Source organism: Chelonoidis abingdonii, chromosome 7 (assembly GCF_003597395.2).
Source record: "Chelonoidis abingdonii isolate Lonesome George chromosome 7, CheloAbing_2.0, whole genome shotgun sequence".
NCBI lineage: Eukaryota > Metazoa > Chordata > Testudines > Testudinidae > Chelonoidis > Chelonoidis abingdonii.
The window spans coordinates 52,845,908-52,865,056 of record NC_133775.1 but is presented as its reverse complement, the minus strand read 5'-3'; positions in this window follow the sequence as shown (position 1 = coordinate 52,865,056).

Sequence of the window (19,149 nt, the reverse complement as noted above, 5' to 3'; positions counted from 1 at the left end):
CTAAGGCAAGCTTGGCTGTCCCTAACATGCTGAGTGCCAAGCTAAAGGTTCTAATCATTCAATCCCAGTTCTCAAGCAGCTTCTGCTTATATTGATATTCTGAAAACCAAGTTGTCGCCTGTCAGCATTTGCCATTAGAGTATCCTGTGCAGAATATTTAATAAAAGCAGCCACTGAGGTGCAGTTTGCTCAGATGTTACTAAACGCTTAGAGATAATCTAGGGAAGACTTAACTTTCTGAATGTGGTATATGTAGCATGAAATTATGTCTTTGTGTCACGCTTATGGGGAGAGCTTCAACTTGGTCCCCTTTCTGTGTATACCAAGCACTGATCATCATGAACGTCAGCCTGAGTTTTGGGGCACCTGCTTGATCCTCCCTTTGGGAACCTGTGACCAGTGATATTGACCAACAGACTTCTTAGAATAAATCATTTTTATTTAGCAGTTAGACTAAAGCATTAAAGAGAAGTGGATTTTAAAAGCACAAACAGACTGACTATACATTTAGTCTCATCTAGTCTTACGTTTTAAGCTAAGCTATGTAGTCTTTCATCTTAAGTTACAGGAACAAAATTGACTCAACTCATTCTCTCAGGGCTTGTCTGCATTACCCACTGGTTCGACAGGCAGTCATAGATCCACCAAGGAGTCGATTTATCACATCTACTATAGACATGATAAATCGACCACCAAGAATTCTCCCATCGACTCCGGGACTTCGATACATAGCTGAAGTTGCGTAACTTACATTGATTTCCCTCCAGTGTAGACTGGACCTTAGACTGCCAAGATCCTCCTTTGCATCTATGGCTTTCCCAGTCTTGAGCTCCCTCTGACTGGTTCAAGAAAGCTCACTCTTCCCTGTGAGGATCTGAGTCTGACCACCATATTGTTCAATGGTTTCTGTGTTTTATATACCCATGCATGAAGTCAGTTCCTCTTTTAGTTATGGTTAGTAGGAAAGGCAAAGGAGTATGGATTGAGAATAGTGACTTATCTTTGTTCTAGTTTTTATTCAAGTTTAGGCAGTGTGTTTCTTTGAGAGTGGCTAGAGTGATTTTTTTTTAAAAAAAAATATGTGGATGTCTCCTAAATGTCAGTTTGAGTATGATGGCACCCATTATAAACTGAGTGCTTCGCTTTGATCTCTAGTGGAATGGAGATTGACAGTAATTTTCAAATGCACAAAGTAAACATCAGCAGAAAAACAAATGTGTAATTAACATAATAGAGAACAGCTTCTGTTGTGATCATTTAAATATTAAAAATGAGGAATGTACTCTGAGAATCAAGTTAAAGACTTGATCCAAATTAGGAAAAGGGCATTGCCAATTTTAGCTATAGTGGGCTCAGATTGATGAGGAACCCCATACTAGTGGCAGTGCTGTTTTATTTTGATTTTGTACTCAATCACTCTAACATCATGTAATAAAATATCGCCATAATTTTAGTAGGTACCCTAGTTATGGGGGGAAAGTGTACAAATTCTTACATAAGAAGCAAAAAAGCACAATAAAATCAACTCTGATGTTCTTGAAATGGTACAAGGATGCAGATTTTGGTATCAACTATATTTTGTTTTACCTCTTTCACCCCCGCATTCTACTTTTTAAAGAAATGTGTCTTCATTCACCAGTTGTATCTGTTTTTCTAACAGAAAAACAAGAGATTAGAGGTATTAAGAGTGCACATTTATCAGTTTTGTTTGCTTGAAATGCAACTATTAAAACTTATCTTGTGAAATTTCATGTGAGGCTTACACACTGAAAATCTTTTTTGGCCTGTTTTCTTGCAAGTCCGTCTATGTTTGCAAATGATCTTAATTTTGCATGGTATTTCACAATTTTTCAGTGTCTATCCTGGTTAAAAATAAGTCTGCATTAATTGAAAATGCTCCAATTAAATCTTTTTTTCTAATTGAGGGCTTTTTGTGAAGTTTTCTACTAAATTAAAACATTAGAACACAATGTGAAAACTCCTATTTTGAATGTATTCAGTTTTGTTATACAGACGCTCCCTGACATACTCAAGCATTCCGTTCAGGAATGCCTTTCATAACTTGAATTTTGACTAAGTTGGAAATGTATACCCAATCATTACATGCAACCCCCCCCGCCCAAAAAAAAAACAACAACCATCCTCCCCCACCTCCTATTTCTGTCTTACGGAACTTTTTCCATAAGTGCAGATTTGTGTAAGTCGGGTTTGCATAACCCGGGGGATGTTTATGTTTAGCATAGCCTATTCAGGAGTAGGAGTGCATTTCATCCATAGGGAAAAAAACCCCTCTATATTCCCATTGATATTAACCAAAGACTTTATGGTCTAGTGAATAAGATGCCTACTTTGTACATCAAAGGTATTGAGTTAAATCCATCCCTCGGACAACTCCAATTAAGTCATTCAAGCCCTTTGATCTGAAGGCAAAGCCTATTGGCGACCTCCTCTGCTTCCCCTTTGTTGAAACTTCCAGACTCCTTATGCCCTCTGTAGCCATTTACTTTATTTTATCATTTATTTATTGTGTCATGTTATGATTAACGAACATGTTATACAAAATCATTGTATGCTAAATAGATTTAAATTGTAGGAGTATAGAAGAACTAGACTGATTAGTAGTTAGAAGAGATAAGTATTTAAGCAGGGCTCAAATGCAAGGCCCACAGGCCTCAGCCTGTAAGATGTTAGCTTTGCTATGCTAGGCCATAGGCTTAAGAAATCATTGACATAAGTAAGTGACCAAAGAATGACCTATGCCACAAGATTCCAGGAAAAGATGTATCAATAGGTGGTATTGCAAAAAAATTAACTGTAAGAGTAATTTTGGACTACAAAATACCCAGTCACATTGGTCACATTTTCTAACATGTGGCCTAACTGCAGAGCGCACTATGTGCGTCAATGCTAATAAGAATCAAAGAAACTCCAAACAACCTATAAAAAATGGGTTACCTGAAAATTCGTGGAGGACATAATGTAAATAAGAAAAAAGAGGGTGGACATCTTCATGCACATGTGCAGAGTGCAAGATATAGTCAGCATCACAAGATAAAAGAGGGCTCCCAGATTAGATAAAATGAGTTCCCTATGGAAAAACACCAGCAGGAACCATCCTTCTACCAAAGATCAGCTGTCAAGGCATCCATCAGACAGTACGAATATAATTAAGGAAGTGCATATAGCTATATATGTAACTTGTGCATAATCTTTATAGGATTTCTATATGCTTGGGTAATCATCATTTTAACTGAATATATGTGTGGTCACCACCCTGGGTCTTTGTGTTCCTAAAGACTCTAACTGTAAAATAAGTAGCAGAGGTGACTTTCATTCTGTTCATCTTGAAACTGTAGCCACCAGATCCGAACCCACAGTGCTGTAATATCACATTATTAAATCACCTTTAAATAAATAAAAGGCTACATCTCCAATAATATTTTCCCCATTGGCTGCTTCCATTTCTCCTCAGACCTTGGTGGGATAAGACCAAGATCCTCCTGCTGACAGTCCCCCTGGTGTGGAAAGCTTGAGAATGTAAGAAAGGATGTGTTAAGAACTGGTATATTCAGCAGCACAGAGGAAGCCATTTGCAGTACGTAAGTTTTCAGTCCTACAGAACCTAGACACTAGACTATATATTCTTGCGTGCCATCTACTAGCACTTTATCTAATAACTATTTACTAATATGTATAGACAGAGCACAATAAAAGATGTGCGTGTGTGTGAGAGAATCCAAATCTCCAGTTCTTCCTCCCAATTAAATCATAGACTCAAAGACTTTAATGGTCAGAAGGGACCATTATGATCATCTAATCTGATCTCCTGCACAACGCAGGCCACAGAATTTCACCCACCCACTCCTGTATCAAACCCTTAACCCAGGGGTAGGCAACCTATGGCACGCATGCCAAAGGCGGCACGTGACATGATTTTCAGTGGCATTCACACTGCCCGGGTCCTGGCCACAGATCCTGAGGGTTCTGCTACTGGTCTGGGGTACCAGCTGTTGGCCCCCTGCTAGCTGGGGTTCCGTCTGCCAGCTCCGCTCATTCCGCTGCTGGCCCCCAGGTCCCTGCCATTGGTCCAGGGGGGCTCTGCTGCTGGCCTGGGGTCCCAACTGTCGGCCCGGGCCTCTGCGGCCACCCCTAGCTGTGGCCCACTGGCCCCAGCCTGGAGTAGTGAGGGGTGCAGACAGGGGTGCAGCTCAGCACCCCCACCTTAAAAATTGTTCCAGCACCACTGTGCTGGGATATTTTTAAGTCCCGATTTGCTGCTTATATCACTATCTTGCCACATAGAACAATGCACTGTGTTTGAAGTTGAGATTAGAATGTACATGCAAGAACAGGAATCAGAATTTTCTGACAAATTTCAAGATTCCAGCAATTTGGCCCAATGCTTTTTTTTTCTAATTAAACCTAAAAAGTTCAACAAAAGCGACTTAGATATGTCTGTATTTCAGTGGATGAGTGTTGAAGATTTCAAAATGCAGCTCATTCAGTTAAAAAGCTCAGAATTGTGGGCATCAAAGTTTGGAGACCTGCAGAGTGCACTTGAAGCTACCAAGAGAGATAATGGGGCCTCTGTTTTGACCTGCTGGATGTCTGTGCCAGTGAAATTTAACTATTTGAAGAAAATAATGTTTGCAGTGCTTTCAGGATTTGGATCCACATACCTGTGTGAACAGGTATTTTCACACATGAAATCTGTCCTCTGTCCCTCTTGAAGTTGGTAAACAACAGATCACTCAGAAGCCTCTGTGCAGCTTAAAGTATCCAAATACATGCCAGACATTGGAAAATTCAGCAAGGAAAAACAAGGGTAAGGATCACACTAAACTGATAAGATCTGCATTTTAATTTAATTTTAAATGAAGCTTCTTAAATATTTTAAAAACCTTATTTACTTTACATACAACAATAGTTTAGTTATATATTATAGACTTATAGAAAGAGACCTTCTAAAAACATTAAAATGTATTACTGGCACGTGAAGCCTTAAATTAGAGTAAATAAATGAAGACTCGGCACACCACTTCTGAAAGGTTGCCAACCTATGCCCTAACCTATGTCTGAGCTATTGAAGTCCTCAAATCGTGGTTTAAAGACTTCAAAGTGCAGATAATCCTCTAGCAAGTGACCCTTGCTCCACGCTGCAGAGGAAGGTGAAAAAAAAACCAGGGCCTCTGACAATCTGTCCTGGAGGAATATATGCATGTGGGATCTGTAGGTATAAAGCTTTTATTTCCAGATCTCTCACTTCCCTGGTCCCATGGCCCCCGTGAGTCACTCTTCATGAGATTTCAAGGAGACTGAGTTGCAAGATTTAATAAATATTTCTATCTTTTCCTTTGCCAAGTTTCTGCCTTAGTAACAAAACCTTTTAGATAGTTTTCAGTAATGCATTTTTTATATAACCCACTTGTATTCTTCATGTTTTCTTTATTGTGTTTGTCTTTGTAGAGAGTATAAATAAATCCTATATCTATAAACCTCATGGACTGTATATTTAAAGGCATTCACTCTTTGTACAGCTCCTGAGAGCAAGTTCAGCCATTGTGTTGGATGTGTTAGTCTTCATTAACTGGAGCAAATTTGAGAATGTTCCCATCACAGCCCCAACATTGAAGGTGCTTTTTCTGTTAAGATCTAGAAAAGCCCAGAGCAATGAACCACTATGGTGCTAACCTGGCAAGAAAGGTTCCAGATACAGTGTGGGAGTGACTGAGGAATGGGGGTGGGGGGGAAAGGGTTAGAGGTTAGAGCTAATACATCTGGCAACTTTGTGAGAGAAGCACAAAAGTCTAGAAGCTGTGTAAAGGGATTGTTCTGTGCAACTAGTCTACACTAGGAATTTACCTTGACATAGCAACATCTCTCAGGGGTGTGAAAAATCCACACCCCTGAGAGATGTAGCTATCCTGACCTAACCCCCGGAGTAGACAGTTGACAGAAGAATTCTTCTGACAACCTAGTTATCACCTCCTGGGGAGCTGGAGTACCTACGCCAATGGAAGAATCCTTCCTGTCAGCGTAGGTAGTGACTATACTGTAGTGCAGGGCTGATTTTCTGTGGCCTTCTCACTGCCCTGGTCACCAGTCCAGGGGGCTCTGCATTTTAATTTAATTTTAAATTAAGCTTCTTAAACATTTTAAAAGCCTTATTTACTTTACATACAACAATAGTTTAGTTATATACTATAGACTTATAGAAAGAGACCTTCTAAAAACATTAAAATGTATTACTGGCACACAGAACATTGAATTAGAATGAATAGGTTCAGAAAAGGGCAATTAAAATGATTAGGGGTTTGGATAGGGTCCCATATGAGGAAAGATTAAAGAGTCTAGGTCTCTTCAGCTTGGAAAAGAGGAGACTAAGGGGGGATATGATTGAGGTATATAAAATCATGAGTGATGTGGAGAAAGTGGATAAGGAAAAGTTATTTACTTATTCCCATAATGCAAGAACTAGGGGTCACCAAATGAAATTAATAGGCAGCAGGTTTAAAACAAATAAAAGGAAATGGTGTCCCTAGCCTCTGTTTGTCAGATGGAGATGGATTGCAGGAGAGAGATCACTTGATCATTTCCTGTTAGGTTCACTCCCTTTGGGGCACGTGGCATTGGCCACTGTCGGTAAACAGATACTGGGCTAGATGGACCTTTGGTCTGACTGGGTACAGACATTCTTATGTTCTTAATAAAGGAAGACTCAGCACACCATTTCTGAAAGGTTGCCGACCCCTGTTGTAGCGTTTTAAGGGTAGACAAGTCCCATGTCTATTCAGGGTTAACTGGGTTACCCAGTCATGACCACTCTTCCACAAGAAGGATGCCACCTGTTTCCCCCACTCTCTTCTTCCACCCTACCCTCTATCTGGCTGAGACCTCACAACTGCCATTAACTTAAACTATAGGTGTTCAGAACCTTTGAAATTCAGGCCACTTGAAAATTAAGGTGTTAGGTGTGCCATTGTTAGACATATACACTTATTATAGGAAGTGTCATCGGTGACTCCACAGTTAAGGTTGTGTTGCGATTTGGATTAAAATCCTCTTATTACATTTGAGGATGAAATTCATCCACTGAAATTCAGAGGACAGTTACATTTTCCATAATATTATTTGGACAACTAGATTAAGAGTGAACAACCCTCCTGCATGTCTGAATGGCATTTTAAAAAATTGTCAATGTTAAATGGTACAGAGATTCTCTTTCCCCATTAATGCAGAGTAAAATAGAAGAAAAAGTGCAAACTGAAAAATATGTAGATGTGACACATTCTGCCTATAAGTTGTATGGACAACAAATGTATTCATTCAACAGTTTCAATTATTGCTCAATATTCGTTAGGAAGGTTTCACCCAACATATGACCTTGGAGCCCACACCAAACCCAGTGAAGTCAATGGGAGTCTATCCATTGATTACGATCAGCTTTGGATAAGGCATTTACATAACAAGAATCTTTAGTTAGGGAATAGGTCTGAAGTCTTTATTGAGAAAGGACTCCCACTGCCTTCAGAGGAAGTTATGCACAAATCAGGTCTGCATGACTGTGAGTTGGTTAATTCTGTTACTAGCATGTAATATGTCTGTTTGTTAGCAGAGATTTTATGCAGTGAACAGGATGACATGGTTATATTTGGGCTATAGTTTATGTAGTAACAATAAGGGAAACATAGGTGAAACTGACATAAAATACAGTCTATTAGGTTAAAACTATACCATAGTAAATCTGTCACAAGTATAGCAGGAACATAAAGGCACTTGGCTGTTACTGTGGTAAAATATGTTCAATTATAGTTTAGTATTAACAGTAGCTTTGCCAGAGCTATAGTTCTCCCGTAGTTTTATGATGAAACCTATGGCTTTAGGGGACTCTTTCTTCCATTGGGACACATGATCTCCTCAGTCCATGGCAGATCTCCAGTAGCAGCATGCAGATGAAGGAGAATGTGTATTTATAGTATTGCTATAGGGCAGTAGTCTCAGTTAAATTTCATTTTTTATGTTTGACATCTTATTTACAGGACAAAGAACATCATAGTAAACTTCTAGGCCCTGTCCATACTTCATCTGAAATCCATCTGAAACTGGACAATAGTCAGGCAGGTGGTGAGTTCTGATCACTGCTTCTGATTGGCTAAGAATTGCCAACATCCTGTTCTTTTTGTTATTCTTGCTCCCTTGCCTGCAACCCAAACTTGTTTGTCTCACCCACCTGATGTGTCATCTTTTAGACTGTTAGGGGCAGATTTTTAAAGGTGTTTAGGTAATCAACTCCCAGGGAGTTAAGTACCCAAATATCTTTTAAAATCTGGTCCTCGCTCTTTCTGGAAGGGAATGTTTTTTTTCTATATTTGTAAAGTGCCTAGCAAAAAGGACCCCTGATTTGGTTAGTCTCTCTATGAAGTATTTTAATGTACATGTCTTATAATTACTTTTTAAAAAATAGCTGTAGCTGGTGCAGTTGAGGAGCGTTGAGGGGGAAAACGTTAAATAGGACCATTAAACACATGGATCAGGTGAAAGGTTATCAGTAGTTCTGAGCACTGGAAGTAGGTAGTAAAGAGCTGAGAAAAAGAGATAAAAAACCCTTTTTGATGGGAGGTGAAGGGTGGAAACAAAGGGAAGAGGGTTCTTGGGCCTGAAGAGAGAGAGAGAGAGAGAGTTTCTTGGAGATTTGGGTTCAGATACAACTTGCACTTTCAAGCAAACTTGCATGAGCTGGGAATGCAGAGTTCCCTAGCTAGTCAATTCTATGTTAAGGGACAAAGGAAGGATGTTTTTATAATGATTAAAATCCTATTATATCATCAGATCCTCTATGAGCTGTATATTTAAACAAATCTCATCATTCAATTGCTTCTAAGCTTTAGTAATCACCCGTGGCTAATTGAGGAAGGGCATGTACATTAATAGTAGTTCTTCCTCATGGTAGCTTAGGAACACTGAAGGTGTTTTCCTGTGACCCTTACACATTTTTCTAGATGTCAGCAAACAACTATTCTGAAGTTATTGATCAGCCAAATGAAAATATTAGATCTCAGTTAAAGTGACCATATTTGACAGTCACCTCAGATTAGGTTCACCAGCAATGGGATCATTTCAGATAACTGACTGAATTTTGCTAGGCATTGTGCAGTCTAGCATGGCTGAATGTAATAATCAATTCATAGATGCACTCTAAAGAAAATTATTCATTATATGAGATTTCATGAAGATTTACTTTATCAACAGCAAGCAGTGCATGAATTTTTTGACATATCTCCCAGACCAGAGATGAAATCAAGCTATTGACTGCACACATGTTGCTATTTGAGCACCACTAGAAAATAATTTCTTCTTTATTAAGAGAAAAGGTTTCCATTCATTTAATATGCAGGTTATTTATTATGCTAAGTACAGTATAATTGATGTAATTGCAATGTTTCCAGGATAATGTCATGTTTAATTCATCTGTAAACAGTCTGGTATATTTCATTTATTTCAGACAAGAAAAACTAAAGCTGGATGGAATCTGGCTTTAAATAAATTTACCGTTCTTAATTATCATTTTAAAATGCTATTTGAAAACATAATGTCCTAGTGGACATTTGCATACCTCATTGAAAGACACTACATAACTTGGTATGATTTTCAGTCTTTGTTCAACAGAAGCCCTGGAGTAGAATAATAGCAGAGTAACAGGTCAAGATTCAAATTCATTGGTAGTTATGTATAGGACACCTGCTGATACTAGGTTTGAGCCAAATCAGTGACTTATAGCCTGATCAAAAGTCCATTGATGCCAGTGGAAAGAGTCACATTGTCTCCAGTATGTCTGGAGTCACTTCTTAAGAACCTTCATTTTATTAATACAATACTTGACTAAAATGTAAAGAGCAAAACAATAGTTTAATTATTGTAATTGATTATATATACACTGTGACAGGTTAAGGCCAGATGACTACAGGACAGTTCAGGAAGAAAGTATATTAGCCCCAAGATAAGCAGGTCCCTCTTCCTCTGGTAATTGAGTAGGGGTTACTCAAGATTAATTAGTACACCTGGAGCCAATTAAGATCCTGCCAGAAGGAGTTAAAAGTCTCCCCCCAAGCCAGTCAGTGTGGGTGATAGGCATTGTGGAGTGGAAGCAAGCTGTTGGAGAGCTGAGCGTTGTGGAAGCTGACAAGGACCAGGAGAGAATCCCACAGGCATAGAGATTGAGAGTGGGGGAAACCCTACCCTAAACAGGAGCTAAAGAGCCTTCCAGGTCCAAAGGAAAGGACCCTGCCAGAGGAGAGAGACTGAACTGTGTGTTTGGTGTGTTGCTGCCATGCTTGGAAGGGCTACCAGAGACTAGGGGCTCTCCCTCCCCTGGCAGGAGGGTTGGGAGGAACCCTGCCCAAGCAAAGTGGGGACAATAAGCCAAAGAGTGTGGGGAAGTAACACAGGGAAGCTAACAGCTTTCCTGGGAACTGACAGTGTGAGGCTTCTACTTGTAGGGTCTCTGGGTTGGGGCCCGCAGTAGAGGGTGGGATCTGCCCCTCACTCCCTTTTCCTCTCACTGGATATCCACTGAGGAGGCCAAAAGCCCCAGTGAAGCAGTGAGGTCCTAGCAGCCCCCAAAACAGGAAGGCTGCTTGGAGACAGAATTTCCCAACCCACTATGAACAGAGAGGGGAAATTCTGAGAGACAACACGTTATCCTGACCCATCACTAGAAGGAAAAGCGGGACCCACCGAGGTGGAGAAGAAGCCCTGTTACAGCACTTTGAAACAATGATCAGCCACTCTAGTTCCAACCTTCAATTTTTTCCAAGGGTACTTTAAAATGAAAGCTACTTAATCATTATATCATTCATTGCTAGTCTAATCTATTCGCACAGCAGTGATGGTGACACAGGTGGTGGTATTTTGGCCATTAACACAACAACATGACATTTGAAATAGGAAGCAAGAGTGACATTTTTTGATTGTTGTTGCTCCCAAAGAAAATTATTCCAGCTAATATACAATGGCACAATTAGAATGCTTTATCATAGCATTTCTACCTTCTAGGCTAACAACGCACCACAGTGTATTAAAAAGATGATTAGATGGAGATTCACTGAGGTTATCAACCTGTGATCTGTGGGCCTTGGGCTATTTAGTGGTGGCTTGCAGACAGTAGGTCCTACTGTCTTTCCTCTGTTTCCAGCTGTTAAATTGCATTAGGGCTCTGATTTGAAAAGGCTCTTAGGCACATGCTTAACTTTAAGAACATGAGTAGACCCATTGAAGTCCGTGGCACTAGTTACATGCTTAAAATTAGGCACCTACTTAAATTTCTTGGTAAACTGGAGCCTAAAAGAAGCTATGACGTCTTTCCTAATATTATTTTTCAATGTAAGCAATTGCATATCTGCCTCAGAGGTGTTTGTGTGATTGCAGATAAGAAGGGAATATGTGTGTTCCATTATGAATGTGAGTGGAGGTGAGTCATGGAAAAAAAATCTCTTGAATAAAAAGGAGAATAACATTGTTAACTTCCACAAGGAAAACCCAATAGGTTGGGTAAATGATACTGTGTGGGGAGCAGACAACTGTCTAGCACAGTGGGGACCAAATATATTAGCAACAAGAAAAAGGTCAGGGAAAGCGTGGGAGTCCTGCACTTAGGAAGAAAGAATCCCATGCACTGCTACAGGCTGGGGACCGAATGACTCAGCAGCGGTTCTGCAGAAAAGGAGTTGGGGATTACAGTGGATGAGAAGCTGGATATGGGTCAGCAGTGTGCCCTTGTTGCCAAGAAGGCTAATGGCATAATGGGCTGCATTAGTAGGAGCATTGCCAGCAGATCGAGGGAAGTGATTATTTCCCCTCTATTTGGCACTAGTGAGGCCACATCTGGAGTATTGCATCCAGTTTGGGGCCTCCCTCTACAGAAAGGATGTGGACTAATTGGAGACAGTCCAGCGGAGGGCAATGACAATGATTAGTGGGCTGGGGCACATGACTTACGAGGAGAGGCTGAGGGAACGGGGCTTGTTTAGTCTGCAGAAGAGAAGAATGAAGGGGGATTGGATAGCAGCCTTCAACTACCTGAAGGGGGCTTCCAAAGAGGATGGAGCTAGGCTGTTCTCCATGGTGGCAGATGACAGAATAAGAAGCAATGGTCTCAAGTTGCAGTGGTGGAGGTCTAGGTTGGATATTAGGAAACACTATTTCACTAGGAGAATGGTGAAGCACTGGAATGGGATACGTAGGGAGGTGGTGGAATCTCCCTTCTTAGAGGCTTTTAAGGCCTGGCTTGACAAAGTCCTGTCTGGGATGATTTAGTCGGTGTTGGTCCTGGTTTGAGCAGGGGGTTGAACTAGATGACCTCCTGAGGCCTCTTCCAATCCTAATCTTCTATGATTCTACGACTGGGGCTCTGAGATGCTCCTGTAGTACTATCATGAATATAGTATGGGCCTATCATATTCGCAAGGAGAAATGGTTTCTAGAAGATAATATATCAAAAAAAAATAGTTCCTAGTTGACAGCCTTATCATACAATCACTAATACTGTACATTGCTTGGACTGTCAGAAAGCTAGACAAGCAAGATGTAAAGCTGAAACAGAACAATAACTAGATATGTAGGAATTGAAGTTGAAACCATTTCTTTGCTAGATTTGGGACTGTGATAGAAAATACACATACATTTTCTTATTGCTCAGCAGACTGGAGATCTATTGTCATTTAGGCACCAAGAATTTTATGTGGTAGTCTCCAGATATTGCTATCATATTGCTGCTCACGGATGTTAGTGCCAGTGAAGTGATCTGATAAGTGAAATGTTACAACACGATGCATAATTCAAATCCATAAGGGCAGTATAGGAAAACCTGTAGCATACATAAATAAATTAATCTGTTAGGTTTACTACTATCTTAATGCCTTCTCTTCTGTTATCATAGTTCAATCATAGGTACAAATATGATCTATTCCAGATAGAAAGCTTTTTCTAAAAGCTATTTTCTGACAGATGCTATCTCAAGGTAATATCACTTTAGTGGAGTACATTTCTTTTTATTTGAAGGACAGTAGGAGCCTTCATTTAGTATAACTATTTGTCTGTCTTCTTTGATTTGTATATCACTAATTTCAGGACATATATTTCAGTTTAATTCCTCAAGGTCCAGAGTCAGAGCTTTCATACTTAATTAATATTGTGGTGTTGTTCACTATTTGTATTATATTTGTGGTTTGATGCCCAGAGTTGAGGCTTCATTGTTTTATGTGCTGTACAAAGCACATAGTAAGAAACAGCATCTGCCCTGAAAATCTAAATAGATAAGACAGATAAGGCTGGGAGAGAGGAAAGTATTATTCCCCACTGTTCATATGGGGAATTGAGGCACTGAGAGATTAAATCATGTTCCTAGGGTCACACGGAAAGTTGGTGACCATGCTGGGAACTGAGACCACATTTCTTAAGTCCAGGGGCGGCTCCAGGTCCCAGAACGCCAAGCGCGTGCTTGGGGCAGCAAGCCACGGGGGGCGTTCTGCCGGAGCCGCAAGCCTGCCTGCCGTGCTTGGGGAGGCAAAATTTCTAGAGCCGCCCCTGCTTAAGTCTCAGACCTTAGCCACAAGACTATTCTTCCTCTACATGTAGATTTATGAAACATACCATATTGCTGCTTTGGCAGGCACTAGCTAAGTTCAAACTACAGTGTAACAACATTTGATTTATCAGACTCTGTACCCATTGCTGAAAAAACTGAGTGAATTCAGAAGCCTCTAGGTTCTTCCCCCCCACACACACATTTTGACAACCCAAACATAACGCTGTGAACTCAGACTATATCTGAATACAGCCACAAATAAAGAGCAGGTTTATTTGTATTTTTGCTTCTGTTTGATTCATTTTTTTCTTCTAACTTTCCTACTCAGGGCCTTTATAGTATGTCAGCATTTCTTTTTTCTTGTTTAGGAATAGACTGCCTCATACGAATAAACAACAAAAATCAGCCTTGCTCACATTCTATAGCTCTTTCATATAGTGCAGTCTCATTTTCACACTCACTGCAGATGTGTACGAGAGACTCAACACAATATAAGGAACATTTCAAAATTTAAAAGCATGACCGCCAAAAAAAGAGCAAATTTTGGTGAGGAGAGATGGGGAGGGCATACACAGAAGAAACTTAATAATAAATTTTTGCTGTTATCATTCAGACTATGCAGAGGGAGAAAAATCTCTGGTTCTTATCATACGGGCTGAACATGAAGATTATGGGATTTGCTGCATAGTGCTGATATGGAGTACATGTATAGATCCTTTTCACATATATCATTAATAAATAGGGTCATTGCTCTGACATACCAGGATAGGAAAAAGCTTCTTTTAGAATCAGTTTGCTCTTATTCTGCACTTTACACTTAATTCCTTCTTTATTAGGTAACAGTAGAACAGTGCTGATAAGGAGGTAAGCTACTTCAGGTATAGCTGCTTAGTTCCTGTCAGCTAGACAAGTATGGCTTAAAAAAAAAGGAAACCAAACCAAATCAGTCAGTCAAGATGTTTGGTGAATGATGATATGAAGCTCTTTCTGAATGGTGACAAAACACTTTGTAAGGGTGAAAAGGAAAATGCTGCATTGATGCTGTGAGTTAAGAAGCGGAAATCATTTTGTTAAGTAGTGCAATTTAGCTCAACTGAGAGAATGTCTGCCACAGGGATATGAGCTGAACTTGCCTGGTGTAAATCAGTACAGTTGATTGACTAACTGACTTCAGTGACCATGGATGGATCTCAGTGGAGTGCTACTGCTTCACGGTGGTGGAAAAGGTGAAAGCCAGAACTTGATTCTCTGTTGCCTTGTATAATTGTGTCGCAATCTACCCACTCTGTACGTGAGTGCGAAATGCATGTAAAATGCTACCAAATCAGAATTGCTCAGTCTCTGATGGTGGTGTGTAACACTCCTTTGGCTCATTTGTGAAGATCCACATTGCTAAAGAAGTGGAGAATCAGGCCCAGCGTGTTTAAGTCACGCACCAGAACATGGATTAATACTTAGCATGGCCAGTTCAGTGTAATACTAAAGCACAATAAGAGTATGATTGTGTGGATGACCTGTTAGTTCTAGATCCTCTTCTGTTCCTGTCTGGTAGCTCTCCAGAGGGAAGTTAAAGGGTCTGTGTAAATTATTAGGTGATCATGCCAGTAACATGGCTGTCAGTACCTTTCCCAGTACGACAAGTATATGGCTGCAAGAAGAGTGGGAGGAAAATAAAATGAATGAATGCTGGATATGTGGTTATGTTTTACTACACATTCACACAAAGCAAGAATAATGCCAAATGTACTTTATTATTAATAATTAAAGGTCAGTTGACAAATTAATTTTGATTCCTAGAAATATAGGAGCAAATATAATATATTGTAAATATAATGAAATATTAGTAACACAGCTAATACTTACTGTAAAGCAAGGAAATGCCATCAATTTTTTTGAGTCAGTATAAACAATTTTTAATGAAATGTAAAATTACAGGAAAATAAACTGTCCTTCTTACCATATCTGATGTAGGAAGTAACTAACTTAAAACAGAATTGGCATATTCAATAAAGACTCGTCCTGGTATTGATTGTTTAACTAAGAGTTATGCTTCAGTCTTGGAAATGGCAACATTTATTCATACTTAACTCACTGTACTGACAGCTCTGCAAAGGTATGCCAGAGTAAAGGATAAACTACCAGCATCTATTCTCCACAGAGCTTCAGGTCTCTCTCTGTATCAGTATCCATGTGGGGAGAGAAAGGGAGAACAAAACAAACCTGAATTGTTTTTGTTTTCTTCTGAAATACACTTTTATATCAACTTCAGTTCTCTGCAAATAGCATCTATCTTTGGTTCTAAGGTTGATGTATCAGCTAGTGATGGGATACAAAAAAACTATTGGTGTACATGCTGACAGGGAAACAGGATTCTGAATCGCAGCCATGCAAGTCATGTAGAATTTGTGGTAATTAAAACTACTACTCATTAGTACTTTACCAATAGGTTATTTTCAAAACAACCATAAGGTATATCACCAGTATATAGGAGGTTGACCTGCTCCTCAGAAGGGGCAGTGTATACCAGAGAAGCCCCTCTAAAGCTAACACCATCCTGTCTGTTTTTCACAACATATTTCATACTAACAAATGAATTCTAGAAAATTTCTGGAAGATTTCCATCTGCTTTAAGGCTACAGACTGCAAACACACAGCAGATCACTTTCTGTCTCCTTGTTCTAGAACATAAAAAAAAAAATCTAAATCTTCTTGGCTCCACATAATGTAACTGCAACGTTTTCAGAATAATTTTTTATATAAGGCGTTCTTTCTATGTCTGTCAGGATTGAGTCAATATTTTGTAAAAGATTTCATTTGAAAGACTTTGGGAAAGAGAGGGGTTTTGCTTTGTGCAGTGAAATGTTGCACATGAACTTTTAACAAATCTTACCGTATGTGTGTGTGTGTGTGTGTGTATGTGAGAGAAAGAGAGACAGAGTGTCCCCTGAAGAAATGCCTATTCTTCCGGGTACTAATCTCTGAGCTAAGCAGAGAATTGTTATAATGGAGCACATAAACACAGCAAAAATGCAAGTCAAGGGTTCTTAGATGCAGTACAGTGAAAATGAACTGCTTAGAAAAATGTGCAGAGTTGCAATATAGTGCCTTCAAAGTGTGTGCGTGAGTATATAATATATATAATTACAAGATCTCTTCTCCCTCCACTGCATATTATATGATGCTGAGGAGAATTGTGGTCTATGTCATAGAAGAAAAGATCAATCTTTCAAATGACAATGGTGCAATTATTTAAATTAGATCAGATATACCTGCAGTCTAACTGAGACCAGTATTATACACATAAAACAGCAGCAGAATGTTTGATAATAAAGCAGGTGTACATTGTTTGCTAGAAAGTGCCAAAAATAATTATAGATCAACAAGCTAAGTTTCTAATGTTACAATGCCAAAGTTAAGAATCTTGTTTTTTTTAGGGTCACACTTCTACTTAGGTTGACTAGCACTTTGATTTCCATGGGATTACTCATAGTATAATGTGAATATTTATGGTTTTAAGATATCTACATATGACTTTAAATATTTTGCTATTAAGAAGGTTAATTTTGTTTTGATGTTGACAGAGATGGCTGAATTTGTATTGCCAGAACACTTAAAAAAATCTAAAATCTCATATTTACCCAAATGGATATTTTAGCAGAAAATTATAATTTTCTTGAAAACTTAGCTTTTTTTTTTTTTTTTTTTTTTGAGATTTTTTTTTTTAAAGAAGTCTCTCTGCCAGGTAAAATCAACACATACTTGGGTGAAATAAAGGAATGCTTATTGGGAGTTAGTGGACAATTCCATCTTTTTTTTTTTTTTTTTTTTTGAGAAATTGAAATATGTTATTGTGAGGTGGAGAAAAGTCTAGAAAATGCAAAGGAAGCGCACAGTGTGAGAGCACTTAATACAGCCTTTACTATGAGCATTGTGATACTGCAGTGGGCGTACAGACTCCAGACTAGAACATAGTGCTGTACTTGGTAGCAGAGAGACTGTATGCAGTGGTAGTTGATCACAGCACCAGCTTCCTTGCAAACTTAAAAAGTACATTGTTTTGTGTCCTTACCTCTTTGTCTTTTCTGGGTTATGGCACAATGAGTGTTCTGTCTGGACTAATGCTGAGCTGAGATGAACAGGGCTCATGGAGTGGATGGGACTAAATTGAAGAGTAAAGCTGTCAACTTGCTTTGCAGTGGAACCGCTGAAAGAAACAGTGGCTCTTTTCATCAGCTCTGTTTGAGTTCTCATCAACAGAAGAAATCTGTCAGAATCTAAAGGACATCCATTAAAGAATGAACTCAAGGTATAAAAAGTTCCAGACTGTCCTGTGAAACATAGGTCATCTGTGCAGATAAACTTGCATGCCTGTGTAACTGGGCCATCATTCGGTAGAAACTAATGATTAGGACAATGATTTGGTAGATTTTGTCATTTGTATGATCTATTTGAGCAACATAGTATAATGAGCCTTGTGGAAGAATGTTCTCTTATCTATACTGATGGGTGGACATAGCAATGAGGCATACTTGAAACCTTTGATTAAATATCTGCAACATGATCATTTGGACTGTCTAGCATAGGGGCGTTTCTGATAGCTCTGTCAAAAGTCTAATATGCTAAGTTGTTTCTCAGACAGCTGTTAGCCCCATTAAAAACAAGATAGCATTCAGATTTGATTGAAAAGCATTCTCCATGTGAGTTGTATAATTGGATGTCAAATTGGCATCGCTGGTTTAGGCAGAGTAATTACACTCACACTCATCATGACTTTGGAATGTAAACCCATTTGATAACATGACTGATAAGTATAGTAGGCAAAAATTTCATGTGGCTCTAAATTCATCTCAATGTCAAGAAGGACCCACTCTAAAATCCCTGATGCACGTTAGGTGTGTTGAAAACATTCATCTGTCCTTATTCGGAAATCAGTTTCATTCCTTACATTCAATTTTCCATCTTTTTTTTTAGTATTCTGCCTCTTATAGGGATTAGTTTTAATATAAACACATTATCCAAAGCATAATATCAAAAACAGTTGAAAAATTAGATATATATTCACTAGTTTGAAGCAAAGACTTTTAAAAAATAATCCTATTCCTGGATCATTCCTCTCCAATCTCCTTTTGTTTCTATAATATAGGGGTGTGTGTGTGTCATAAACAGATAGCTAAGGGTTAATGTTTCATTTACCTGTAAAGGGTTAACAAAGGGAACCAAACACCTGACCAGAGGACCAATCAGGAAACAAGATTTTTCAAATCTCAAGGGAGGGAAATTTTGGGTGTGGTTCTTTGTCTGTCTCCGTCTCTCTCGGCTCTGAGATAGCTCATCTCATCTCCAGGCTTCTAAACATCTTCTGTTCCAGTTGTAAGTACAGGTATAAGACAATATTAGGTTTTTATATTGTGTTTTGTATTTTACATGTGTGTATGTTTGGCGAATGTTTAATGATTCTTTTGGATAAGGCTGTTTATTCATTTTCCTTTTAAGCATCAACCTTGTATTTGTCACCTTGATACAGAGACCATTTTTTATGTCTTTTTCTTCTTTATATAAAGCTTTCT